Source organism: Marmota monax, unplaced genomic scaffold, assembly GCF_021218885.2.
Source record: "Marmota monax isolate L192 unplaced genomic scaffold, Marmota_monax_Labrador192_F-V1.1 WCK01_AAM20220418_F8-fsc00121, whole genome shotgun sequence".
NCBI classification, from domain to species: Eukaryota; Metazoa; Chordata; class Mammalia; order Rodentia; family Sciuridae; genus Marmota; species Marmota monax.
This window is the reverse complement of record NW_026693351.1, coordinates 339,162-352,515: the sequence shown is the minus strand read 5'-3', so window position 1 is coordinate 352,515 and position 13,354 is coordinate 339,162. Positions and strand designations below refer to the sequence as shown.

The 13,354-nt window shown below is 38.9% G+C and overlaps 1 pseudogene; it reads left to right on the top strand.

Moving 5' to 3' along the window:
• LOC131424649 (Golgi SNAP receptor complex member 2-like) overlaps positions 1–11,253 on the top strand; it is a 28,006-nt pseudogene extending 16,753 nt beyond the window's left edge.
• Positions 11,254–13,354: the final 2,101 nt, after the last annotated feature.

Sequence of the window (13,354 nt, the reverse complement as noted above, 5' to 3'; positions counted from 1 at the left end):
TTGCCTTTGACCTCTACAACATTAACTCTTCCTTGGATTTCAATGGCTTGTACCCTGTTGCTCAATCCAACCAGATTCCAGGCTGCCAGCCCCTACAGTGAGCCAATTCTAAATAAACTCACAAGGAAGGCCAGCATGTATTTTGGAAGGACAGGTAAAATGGTGAGGAGGCAGGTGGAATGGACAAAATCCTGGGCCTCATGGACTCTTATCTATGCTGCCCACCCATAAACAGAACAGGAGCTTCTTGGGGTGGAAGGAGAATACTTTTTTTTTTTTTAGAAGGGATCATCCAGGGTACCCTGCCATGAGGACACTGATGTGCTCAATTTGTTGCCTTCTTCTCTGTTTATTCCTAATTCCATTGTTTTGGACATCAATGTCCCACTTTGGAGAATTATCAGTCGTAGCTCTTAAGCTACAAAGGGAATTCCGGGTTTCTTACAAACTTTAGATGTTCTCTGGACTATTTCAATGCCAGTTACCCCTGGGCCACTAAAGGGGACTATGGAAAAGTGTTGAGAGTCCCAAGAGCTCAGCCCTTGCTGGCATTGGTATCTGAAAATGGCTCAATGACTCTAGAAGGTGGGGGAGGAGGCCTCATCAGGAAGAATAGGTGCTGCTCAATCCACCCAGGGCTAGAGTCTGAACCAGGATAGGTGAGTTGGCAGCGTGCCAGGTCTCTCAAGGTACCAAATAAACATGTGAGTCAATGTCATTTCCCTGTAGCAGCAGAAAGGATTTTTTTGCTGAGTTGAGATACAACCTAAGGCCTTGAGGATTACTTGGCCAATACTCAGCTGTTGAGCTGCACTCCCTGTGGTTTCCATTTCTTTAGGAATGTCACCCTGAGGATTGTGCCAATACATGCTTAGTATTTTGTTATGATCCTTTGCATCCACTCTTGTCACCTATTTCCCCCTCTCTGTACTGGGGACTGAATATAGAGGCACTCTCTCACTGAGCTACTGATGAGATGAAAGTCCTTTCTCCACTTCTGCTGGAGGGTGGGGCTGGCAAGCAGCAGGACTCTAGCTGAGAAAGCCCTTCTTAGTGTTAGCAGCTCATCTCAGAAGAGGATGCTTGCTTGGCCTCAGCTGCAGGGATCGCAGCTCCAGGGATCGCAGCCAGCAGAGCTGGATTCTTCTGGGCCTGACAAGTAGGGTGTTGTAACTCTTAATAGCAAACTCTAGCAGCTCACCACCAATTTCCTTCTGGGTTTTCGTCTTGCAAACTTGAAGAAGGAAATCCAGTCAACAACGGGAAAGCAGGAGTGAAAGAAGCAGCATTTATTTAAGTGTGAAGAAAATAGGACAAGGTAAGAGAACCTGAAAGCAGCTTGCTATTTAAATATACTAACTTCATGGATTGGCCTTTATACATTATTTTTTTTTTAATTTTTAGTTGTAGATGAACACAGTGCCTTTATTTATTTATTTTTATGTGGTGCTGAGAATCAAACCCAGTGCCTCACACATGCTCGGCAAATGCTCTACCACTGAGCCACAGCCTCAACCTTATATTTTAAAAGCCTTAATTGGGCCCCATTAACTGTCCTATCTTATTCGCTATATCCTTCATCCTTTTTATTTGTTGAGACAGGGACTCCATAAGTTGCTGATGCTTGCCTGGAACTTGGGATCCTCCTGACTCAGCCTCCAAGCTGCTGGGATTACAGGCGTGTGACACCATGCCCAGCTCTATTTTCCTCTTGATACATTTATTTATTTATTTTGTAGTGCTGGGTATTTAACCTAAGGCCTCACACATGCTTGGCAAAGGCTCTGCAACCATGCCACACTCCCACCTTAAATGTTATTTTAAATAAATCATGTTTTAATAAAACACAAACAAAACAGAGCTGGGGCTGGGAGTGCAACTCAGCGGTAGAACATGTACCAAGCATGGTTAAGGCCCTGGGTTCCATCCCCAGGACCACAAAATATAAATAAGATAAAATAAACAATAGAGCCATCATTCTAATATATACTGAAGGACACTAAATTATAAAATAATTTGCTCGTAAATATTGTACAGTTAATCTAAGCTATATTTATTCATGTCTACATACAAACTTTAAGCTAAAGTTTTTCATGGTTTGAGCGGCCACATTCTGTATTGCATATATTTTCAATAATTGGCATATATTTTCAATAACTATCAAAAATGTGTTTTTAAAGTACCCAGTTGTTTAAGGGCCATTTGATCGTGGTAGTTTCTGGCTCCACTCATCTAAAAATCGGTCTGCTCTTTGTGTGTGTGCATACAGTGATGTTTTGGAGAGCATTGTTTAAAAAAAAGGTTAAAATTTGAGTATAATTTGATATATTTGATAATTAAAATTTGTTTAATAATTATAATTATAATTTTGAGTATCCTTTTCATGGTTTTGCATTTTTCCCCATCTCTGTAAGAGTTGACTGTCCATTTTTGTGCTTGGGATCTGTTGCCACCTAGCGTTATAATGTGCTTGGTATTTCAAAGCTAAGAACCTAGGAATGGAAATCTTTTTGTCTTCTACCCATGCCTGCCTCTGTGTAATCTTGCCAATTCAGAAAACTGTCAGGTTCATACATGCAAGGCTTCTTCCTCTTTCCTTTCCATTGCCACAACCAATCTAGCATTCATGCTTATCTTATGGAAAATAAATTCTGAGGGCTTGAGTTACTTTAACAGGCTCAACTTTCATTATATGCAGGCAAGTTATCCAAGCTCTCAGACTTTAATTTCCTCATTTTTAATTTATTTTGTGGTACCAGGAATTGAACCCAGAGCCTCACATATGCTAAGCAAGCAATTTATTGCTGAGTTATATCACCAGCCCTCACTAGCAAGTTTTAAATTTGATTTAAAATTCACTTTATTCATTTTTTTCTCTTATAGATCATGCTTTTGATATTGTATCTAAGAACTCATTGCCTAACCATAGGTCATGGAGATTTTTTTCACCTGTATTTTAAGCTTTCTAATTATGTTTTACATTTAGGTAAATGTAAATATTTACATTTTGAGTTAATTATTGTAGATGTGAAGGTGTTTCCTGTCATCATAATCACTTGCAAAGATTCGCCTGTTGATGTTGATTTGCAATAAGATTTTATGTTTTTGATCTTTGAAAATGATCTTTTCACAGCCGGGAATGTAATCCTTCTGCTGAGGAGAAGGATCACAAGTTCAAGGCCAGCCTCAGCAATTTAGCAAGACTCTAAGCAACTTAGCGAGACCCTGTCTCAAAAAATAAAATGGGTCTCGGGATGTAGATCAGTAGTTAAGTGCCCCTGGGTTAAATCTCAGTAGGAAAAAAAAAAGAAGAAAGAGAAAAGAAAGAAAAATCATAAAACTGATGATGGCCCAAAACAAAAATTAACTGCATTGATCACTGTGATCCAATAACAAGATTTCTTCCTTCCTTCCTTTCTTCCTTCCTTCCTTCCCTCCTAAGGGTTCTCTACCACTGAGCTGTATCCCCAGCCCTATTTATTTCCGAGACAGGTTCTTTCCAAGTTTCTTAGACTGGCCTTGAACTTGTGATTCTCCTATCTCAGTCTCTCACGTAGCTGGGATTACAGGGATGTGCCACTGTACCCAGCCAGGTTCATGTATTTTCTGCAAAATACCTGTTGTTGAATAATTCAATGAACAATAGACTTCAGGGTTTTTTTTTTTTTTTTTGTGTGTGTGTGTGTGTTTGTGTGTGTGGGTGGTGTGCTGGGGATTGAATCCAGGCCTTGTACATGCGAGGCAAGCACTGTACCAACTGAGCTATATCTCCAGCCCAACAATAGACTCCAAACACTTTAGGCTTCACAAACTATTAATTTGTCCAAATAAACCTTAGAAGCCACTTCAGGTGGTACTGGCTCTCTTCTCAATGCCAAAGATATTTTTTTTGTAATAATTTCTTCACACAAACTACTGATGAGTTAATTATTCAATCATTTCTAAAGCAATGGACTGTTCATTTCCTGGCACTGAGAAGGTTCTCAGAATGTTGGATTCCCAGTGTTGAACCAGAATGTATCTAGACAAACTGGGATGACTTGTTCACTCTGTCACTTCGAGTTTGGCGTTGACTCAGATAGTCAACTGAGCAGTGTTGATAACACCTGTTAACCCATGAAGCCAAATCATTTGCCTTAGCAGATAATGAAAGCCAAGCAAGCGTAGACCAGATATTCAGCCGTCTAGGATGTCTGGAGGTTTTGTCCAGCAAGGAATCCCCTAATAAAAGACAGAATGCCAGACTTGGAGCTGGCTAGTTAAAATATGATGTCCACTACCTACAGACTGCTTTTAGAAACTTCCAGCATCCGTGCTGGCTAGGGGACAGCAGGAGAGACAGCTAGAGTAGCTTCTGTCTCGCAACTTCACTACTAATGACTGACACCAACATAGCAAAGGACAGTAGCTGCAGTTTAACTCCTTCCTCCACAACATTCACCAGGCATGGAGGACCTCATTAGATGTGGGCACAGTATTGTGGAGAGCCCGAGGGCCAGAGCTGACCTTGAAGGGGCTCAGACAAAGATCCTTGCCATTGCCAACATGCTGCGCTTGTCTAACATGGTGATGGGGCACGTTGAGAAGAGGGCTTTCCAGAAAGTACTTCTTGATAGGCAGGATGCTGCTCACCTATGTGGTCAGTTCCTTGTGGTGCACTACCTGACATGAGCCAGTCACTCCCAGCCACTGGAGAGCGTTTTCACCGTGCAAGAATGTGCAAGTGTGTGTGTGTGTGCAGGCACGCATGAGAGAGAGAAGGGCCTGCAGCAGGAGAGACAGCAAGAGGAGCTTCTGTCCTGCACCTTCACCTGGAGGCCGCCTTTTGAAATGTATGCTCGCCTTAACCGTGAAAACTACTTGGGAGTAATTGTGCTCAAACCTGCTCTGTTTTCCATGACATCTTGGAGGGGGAGCTAGTGCCACCAAGATGCATGGTGCTTAGGAAATAAAAGAAATCCTGGTTCTCTCACCCTCACTCTTACTGGGGGAGGGAAGGGATGGTTTTGGTCGTTTTGTCCACATGACTTGTGCACATCTGGAAAGGCGCTGCAGAGTGCCTTGCGTGCACGACTGTCCACACTGCTTACACCTTGTCATCAGCCGTCTTTGTGTTTCCTAATGGATAGGCTGGAGCAAAAGCAGAAAGGAAAGAGGCCTTCTCTTCCTGCACTGGTTTAGTGTTTCAGTTCCCATGCTCCTGCCCCTAGCCATCACCCCCATCCCCATTCTGAAACAAATAACATGTAGACTACTAACTACTAACGTTCTCATCCTTCCCTGAAGCAGCTACCTAGAGGAAGCAGTTGTTGTGGATAATGGGACAGAGGTTCTTAAACGCTCTTCCTTGGCCTGAGGCTGAGATGGTTGCCTCAGAAGCAGCTGGAGAACTTTTTAAAAATTAAATTTTGCTGGGCGTGGTGGTGCACGCCTGTAATCCCCGTAATTCAGGAGGTTGAGTCTGGAGGATTATAAATTCAAGACCAGTTTCAGCAAATTAGTGAGGCTCTAAGGACTTAGCAAGACCCTGTTTAAAAATAAAAATACAAAAAAGGAGCTAGGGATGTGGTTCAGCGATTAAGCCATCCTGGGTTCAATTAGATTCTTGGGCCTATCCCAGACCTTCTGAATTAGAACATTTTTTTTTTTTGTCTCTAAGGTCATTTTTATGTACTTAGAAGGTTTTTCTTTTAATTAAAGATGATAGCATTTGAAAGTGTGTGTTGAACTAAGAATTCATATGTGAAGGAGCTGGGTGTGTAGCTCAGTAGAAGAGCCCTTGTCTAGCATTTGCAAGACCCTGAGTTTGCTTCCCAGCACTAAAGAACACCTCTCTGAAGAGCAAGACCTGTCAAGTTCAAAATAAAATCTTATTTATAGCCTACCTTTAAAAAGAGTAAATAAACAGAAATAAAAGCACTGGGGAGGGCTGTGGCTGTGGCTCAGTGGTAGAGGGCTCGCCTAGCACTTGTGAGGCCCTGGCTTCGATCCTCAGCACCACATATAAATAAAGGTATTGTGTGCAACTACAACTAAAGAAAAAAATATTTTTAAAAAAAGCACTGGGGATATAGCTCAGTGGGAAAGCATACTTTACTGGTTCAATCCCCACTTCTGCAAAACAAAAAACCAAAAACACCTCAAATTCATAGCAGTGTGACACATGTGGCACTTGAAGTGACTGAGTTTAAACTGCACTCTGCCATGCGTAATGTACTCCTCAATAGCAGCGATAAGCAGAGAACCCCATATGATCTATGTCACAACCAAATTCTTTTTTCCTCTTTTCATATTTTTTATTGGTGCATTATAATTGTATATAATGGTGGAATTTGTTGTTACATATTCGTACATGCACATGACAAATTGGCCAAATTATATTTGGTCAGTGTCATTCCCTAGTATTTCCTTTCCCTCTCTATAGTCCCCTTCCTCTATTCAACTGATCTCTCTTTAATTTCTACAGAGTCCCCTCTCCCCATGTCTCTTTTTCTTTTTCCTTCTTAACTTCCACATGAGAGAAAACATACAACATTTGACCTTCCGAGTTTGGCTTATTTCACTTAATGGTCTCAAGTTCCATCCATTTTCCTACAAATGCCACAATTTCATTTTTAAAACTTAATTATGTATACATATCACATTTTCTTTGTCCATTCATCCATTGATGGATGCCTAGACTAGTTCCATAGTTTGGCTGTTGTGAATTGTGCTGCTATTCAATTCACATGGATATGCATGTATCACTATAGTTTTATGATGACTTTAATTCCTTAGGATAAATACCAAGGAGTGGTCTAGCAGAGTCATGTGGTGGATCCATTTTGAATTGAGTTTTGTGCAGGGTGAGAAATAAGGGTCTAGTTTCCTTCTTCTACACACGAATAACCAGTTTTCCCAGCACCACTTGTTAGAAAGGCTATCTTCTCTCCAAAGTATATTTTTGACAGTTTTGTCAAGAATGAGATGATATTAGGTGTGTGGATTTTTCTCTCTATCTTCTGTTTTGTGCCCTTGGTCTATGTGTCTGTTTTTATACCAATGTCATGCAGTTTTTGTTAACTATCACTTTGTAGTATAATTTGAAATCAGGTAATTGTGATGTCTCCAGCATTGTTTTTTTGGCTTAGAATTGCTTAGACTATTCTGGGTCTTTTATTCTTCTAAATGAGTTTGAGGATTTTTTTTCTAGTTCTGTGAAGAATGTCATTGATATTTTGATGGGGATTGCATTGAATCTGTATATTGCTTTTGGTAGTATGGCCATTTGAACAATATTAATTTTGCCTGTCCATGAACATGGGGAGGTCTTTCATCTTCTAAAGTCTTCTTCAATGTACCATAGCTTTCATTGTAGAGGTCTTTCACCACCTTGGTTAAATTTATTCCTAGGTATTTTATTTTTGAGGCTATTGTGAATGGAATTGTTTTCCTGATTTCTTTCTCAGTAGATTCATTACTGATACATAAGAAAACTAATGATTTTTGTTTGTGGATTTTGTAACCTGCTACTTTGCTGCTTTGTTTATTATCTCTAGTAATCTTCTGGTGGAACTTTTGGGATCTTGTAAGTTATAGGATCATTTCATTGGCAAACAGTAATAATTTCATGTTTTCCTTTCCTATTTTTACCCCTTTTATTTCCTTCTCTTGTCTAATTGCTGTGGTTTGAATTTCTAGTACAATATTAAATAGGTGTGGTGAGAGTGAACAACCTTGTCTTGTTCCAGATTTTAAAGGAAATGCTTTCAGGTTTTTCCCCACTCACTGTGTTGTCTCTGGGATTTTTGTATATTGTCTTATGATGTTGAGATAGGTTCCTTCTATCACTAGTTTCTTCAGCGCTTTTTTTTTTAAATAATGAATGAGTATTGAATTTTGTTGAATGCTTTCTCTGCATATATTAAGAGAACTAAGTGATTTTTGTTTTCATTCTATTTATGTGATGAATTACATTTATTGATTTGCATATGTTAAGCCATTCTTGCATCCTGGGATAAATACAACTTGGTCATGATGTACCATCTTCTTAATATGTTGTTGCATACAATTTGCTAATATTTTTATTTTGCATTAGTTTATCAGGGATATTGGTTTGTAGTTTTCTTTCTTTGTGTTCTTATCTGGTTTTGGTATGAGTATAATACTGGCTTCATAGAATAATTTTGGAAGTGTTCAGTTTCTTTTTATTTCATGGAATAATTTGAGGAGCATTGACACTAGTTCTTCTTTAAAGATCTGGTAGAATGGTTGAGAATCCTTCTGGTCCTGGGCCTTTTTTCCTCTCTCTCTCTCTTTTTTGGGGTGGTGGTGGTGGTTACTGGTGATTAAGCTCAGGGGCACTCAACCATTGAGTAACATCCCCAGCCCTGTTTTGTATTTTATTTAGAGACAGGGTCTCACTGAGTTGCTTAGTGCTTTGCTGGCTTTGAACTCATGATCCTCATGCCTCAGCCTCCTGAGCCACAGGGATTACAGGTGTGCAACATTGTGCCTGGCCCTGGGCTTCTTCTGTTGGAAGTTTTTTTTTTTTGTGTGTGTGTGTGTGTGTTTGTGGTGCCAGGGATTGAACCCAGGGCCTTATGCATGCAAGGCAAGCACTCTACCAACTGAGCTATGTATATCCCCAGCCCTGGAAGTATTTTTATTACTTGTTTTATCTCATTGCTAATTATTAGTGTGTTTAGGTTTTTCCTGTACTCTTGACTCAATTTTGGCAGATTGCATGTTCTAGAAATGAATTCATTTCTTCTGGTTTTCCAATTTGTTGGAGTGTAAGTTTTAAAAATATTTCCTAATTATCCTCTGGATTTTGCAATGTCTGGTGATTTCTCATTTTTCATCTCTAATTTTATTAATTTGGGTCTTCTTTTTCTTTTGCTTAGGCTGGCTAAAGGTTTATTAGTCTTGTTTATGTTTTCCAAGAACCAACTCTTTTTCTCATTGATCCTTTGCATTGTTTTTTAATTCTCAATTTCATTGATTTTGGCTCTGATCTTATTTATTTCCTTCCTTCTACTGGTTTGGGAATTGGTTTGTTTTTCTTTTTCAAGGGTCTTTAGATGCACCATTAAGTTTTTTATTTGGGATCTTTCCGATTTTCTTACATAGGTATAGATGGTTGTAAACTTTTTTCTTAAAACTGTCTTCAGTCTAAGAGGTTCTGATATGTTATATTATTATTCTCGTTTGATTCTCAGATTTTTTTCAGTTTCTCCCATGATTTGTTAACCCATTCATCAATTGAAAGTGTATTGTTCAATCTTCATGGGTTTATATAGCTTTTATAGGGTTTTTCAGTGTTGATTTATAATTTCATCCCATTATTATCTGATAAGAGGCAAGGATTTATTTATTTATCTATCTTATATTTGCCAAGATTTGCTTTGTGGACTAACATAATCTATTTGGCAGAAGGTTCCATGAACCACTGGGAAGAAAGTGTATTCAATTGTTGTTGGATGAAATATTCTATAGAATATTTCTGTTAAGTCCATTTTTCAGGTCCAACAAGTCTTTATTGAGTTTGTCTAGATGATCTGCCTATTGATGAGAGAGTTGTGTTAAAATCACCCAATATTATTGTATTGAGATGTGTTTGAGGCTTTGAGTAGTGTCTCTTTTATGTAATTAGTTATACCAATGTTAAGTGCACCAATACTTACTATTGTTATATTTTCTTGTTGGATTGTTCCCTTTACCAATGTGAAGTGACCATTTTTGTCTCTTCTGATTAATTTTGGCTTGAAATCGGTTTTGGTAGATGTGAGAATAGCAACTCCTGCTTGTTTTCAGGCTCCATTCTCATACCAATTTCCATCCTCTGACTTTCAGCCTGTATCTGTCTTTGCCTGTGAGTCTCTTGCAAACACACATTGTTGGGTCTTGTTTTTTAATCCATCTTTCCAGTTTTTACTCTATTAGAAAGATTTTCAACTAAATATTTTGACTTGTGTCTTTCAATTCCAAGATTTCTGTTTGAGTCTTTTCAATATCTCTAGCTCCTTATTGAATTTTTCATTCATATCTTCACTATGTCCTTGAGTCATTCAGTTGTTTTTCAGTGTCCTCTTGGAATTCATTGATCATTTTTATAATCATTCTTTTGAATTTCTTTTCTGATATTTTATCCACTTCCGTGTCTTTGGAGTCAGTTGCTGGTGAACTATAAACTTGTTAAGGAGCATTGTGTCACCTTATTTCTTCATATTTCTTGTATTCCTGTTTTTATACATTTGTTTTTGTGATGGATTTCTCTTTCTCTCTTATGTGTGGGCCTTTTCAGTCTGTGACCTTTTCTTGCCAATGTGTCTTAGAGTGATGAGATCCCCTTGTAGGTGTGGTATCTACAGCCATTGTGTTATTTTTGCTGTAGAAGTTGATGTCCATGAGAGGGACCTTGAAGACATACCCCTAGTTGTTCCTATTTGGAGTCTGATTGTTAGCTTTTTTGTCTCTTCTATTTGTTGTATTTATTAAAGTATAGCTGAAGTTTGAGCGTTGTTAATTTGTATGGAATAAGGTGTGCTTTCAAATAGGTTTAGTTCAGCAGCAGTGCCTCTACTCTGTGAACCTATAGTGTCCTTGTAGATGCCCAGTACCTTATAGAAAAGGGAAAAACAAACAATGGCAATTGATGCGAACAATATACAGCATTAAAATAAATACCCAGTGCCTAAAATGACATCTAAAATACTAATTAACACAGAAACAGGAATGGCTAGGTCAGTAACCACATCAAAACCAATAAAGAACTGTAAACTAGATCTGGCATTAAAGTAAATAGCAGGGATCACCTGTCATCCACAGCACTAATAACTGCAACAACATAATTGGTGGAGGCAGGTAGCATGCAAACCAAATAGTTCTAAAAGATGGTAAAAATACAGTTCATTAAGAGAAAAGAAAATGTGATAGGAAAGTAGAAGAGTTTAGAATGTTCAAAATGTGAAGAGGGAGAATGCAGAAGAGATATAGGAGGAGAAAAATAGGAAAAAACAAAGTAAAGGAAGAGAACAAGAGAATTGGGCTGCTTGCTGGAGACAACAGAATCAAAAAACAAAACAAAAACAACACAAAACTCCAAAACAGACAAAAGACCCTTACCCTCAAAATACAAGGCAAGGAGAAATATTGAAAGAGAGGAAGAAAAAAAAAAAAAAGGGAAGCTATGTGGGAGGCCATCCTCGCATGTGATGAGTTACCTCCCTGGCGGGTGAGAGGCGCTTAGACATTTTCACACAGCTGTGTTAGAGCTTTCCTCACCCTTTTCCAGGTCCGAGGGCTTGTCCATGCAGAGGCATGTCTGGCCACTGCCCCGAAGACCCAATCGTCGCCCCTGACCTTGGGATGCTGCCCCCTTAACCTTCATTGGATGGGATTTTCCCCGGAAGTTCTCTCTCTCTCTCTCTCTCTCTCTCGTCTCTTCTGTAAACCTCTCCATCGAATTAGGTGGCTGGAGGCGGGAGCTAGGAGAACCTGTCTCAGAGCTGGTATTAAAGGTAATGAGAGTCTTGTCTCTTTAATTTAAAACTCCCTAGCAATTACTTATGAACGGAACCTTCTTTCATGAAGCCAGCGTTAGACACGTGGCAGAAAGCTACAAATGAGATAAAGTGTGTTTATATGTCCATGAACCAATCAGCACAACATCAAATAAGTAATAAGAGATTCTTATGAAAGAATCATCTCCAGAGGTGGTCAAAACTGTTTTTAAGAATCACTGTTGGGTAATGATGTCCAATTCATTCCACCGTCTTTTTAGCCCCCTCCCCCTCCCCCCTCTTTGCCCTATCTAGAGTGTGTCTAATCCTCCCATGCTCCCCCTCCCAACCCCACTATGAAATCAGCGTCCTTATATCAGAGAACACATTTGGCATTTTTTTTGTGGGGAGGATTGGCTAACTTCACTTAGCATTATCTTCTCTAACTTTATCCATTTACCTGCAAATGCTGCGATTTTATTCTCTTTTATTGCTGAGTAATATTCATTGTGTATATACCACATTTCCTTTATCCAATTGTCTACTGAAGGGCATCCTAAGAACATACATGAAGACATGCATGGTGTGAATATACTTTGTATACAACCAGAGATATGAAAAATCATGCTTTATATGGGTAATATGAATTGTAATGCATTCTGCTGTCATATATAACAAATTAGAATAAAAAAACAAATTAAAAAAAATAGATTCACTGTTGGGCTGGGGTTGTGGCTCAGTGGTGGAGTGCTCGCCTAGCATGTGTGAGGCCCTGGGTTTGATCCTCAGCACCACATGCAAATAAATAAAGGTATTGTGTCCACCTACAACTAAAAATATATTAAAAAAAAAATCACTGTCTATGCCCAATTATCCTTTCCATTTCTTGGGTTGCATACTGAGAGGCCAAGAACACATAACCCAATTCTTCCAGCACAAAAGTAGCCACAGATAGTATAGAAATGTGTGGCTATGCTCCAGTAAACATTTACTTATGGGTACTGAATTTTGATTTCCACCATTTCCCTGCCCAACCATTTAAAAATACAGAAAACAGGTAGTTGGTTGGAGTTGGCCCCACTGGCTATATAGTTTGTTACTATGTGGTCCACAGGATGCCCCATGACATTCAATTTTGGGCCATAAATATTTCTGCCTATAGAAAAGTAGAAATGGCATAATAGTCCAGGATAAAGCAGTCTACAATAGCCACATGGACAGCTGCCCAGATTCTGCCTTTCAATGAGAAACACCCTTTGCTGTATGCAAGTGGTAATTTAGAATCCATATTAGCAGAGACAATCCTTATTTTTCAAGTCTCAAACTGGTCAGATCTACAATTTCCAGTCATAATCATAAGTTGCCTTGGACACTGCTACACACATTCCAAATATCATGGAAGAAAACCCAATCTTGAACCTCTAAGTTTATTCATTTGCCATTTTACCTGCAATCCAAATTTGTTTTATTTAATAATTTATACTTCATTTCATGACATATCTGGCTCTAACTGAACTTTACTTGTGGATTCCTTTTCAACTTTGTTACGATTACACAAACACACAAATGCCAAGTATAGTACTCATGGTTTTTAAGAATTACAAAAAGGGCTGGGGATGTGGCTCAAGCGGTAGCGCGCTCCCCTGGCATGCATGCGGCCCGGGTTCAATCCTCAGCACCACATACAAAGATGTGTCTGCCGAAAACTAAAAAATAAATAAAAAATTAAAAAAAAAAAAAGAAAAAAAGAATTACAAAAAGGGGAAAACCACCTGTAATTCCAGAGCATTATTTTGTGTACATCTTTATAAAAAATGCTTTTGAATTGCTGTGGTCATGATTGCACAATTTTAGTTTTATTCTCGTCACCT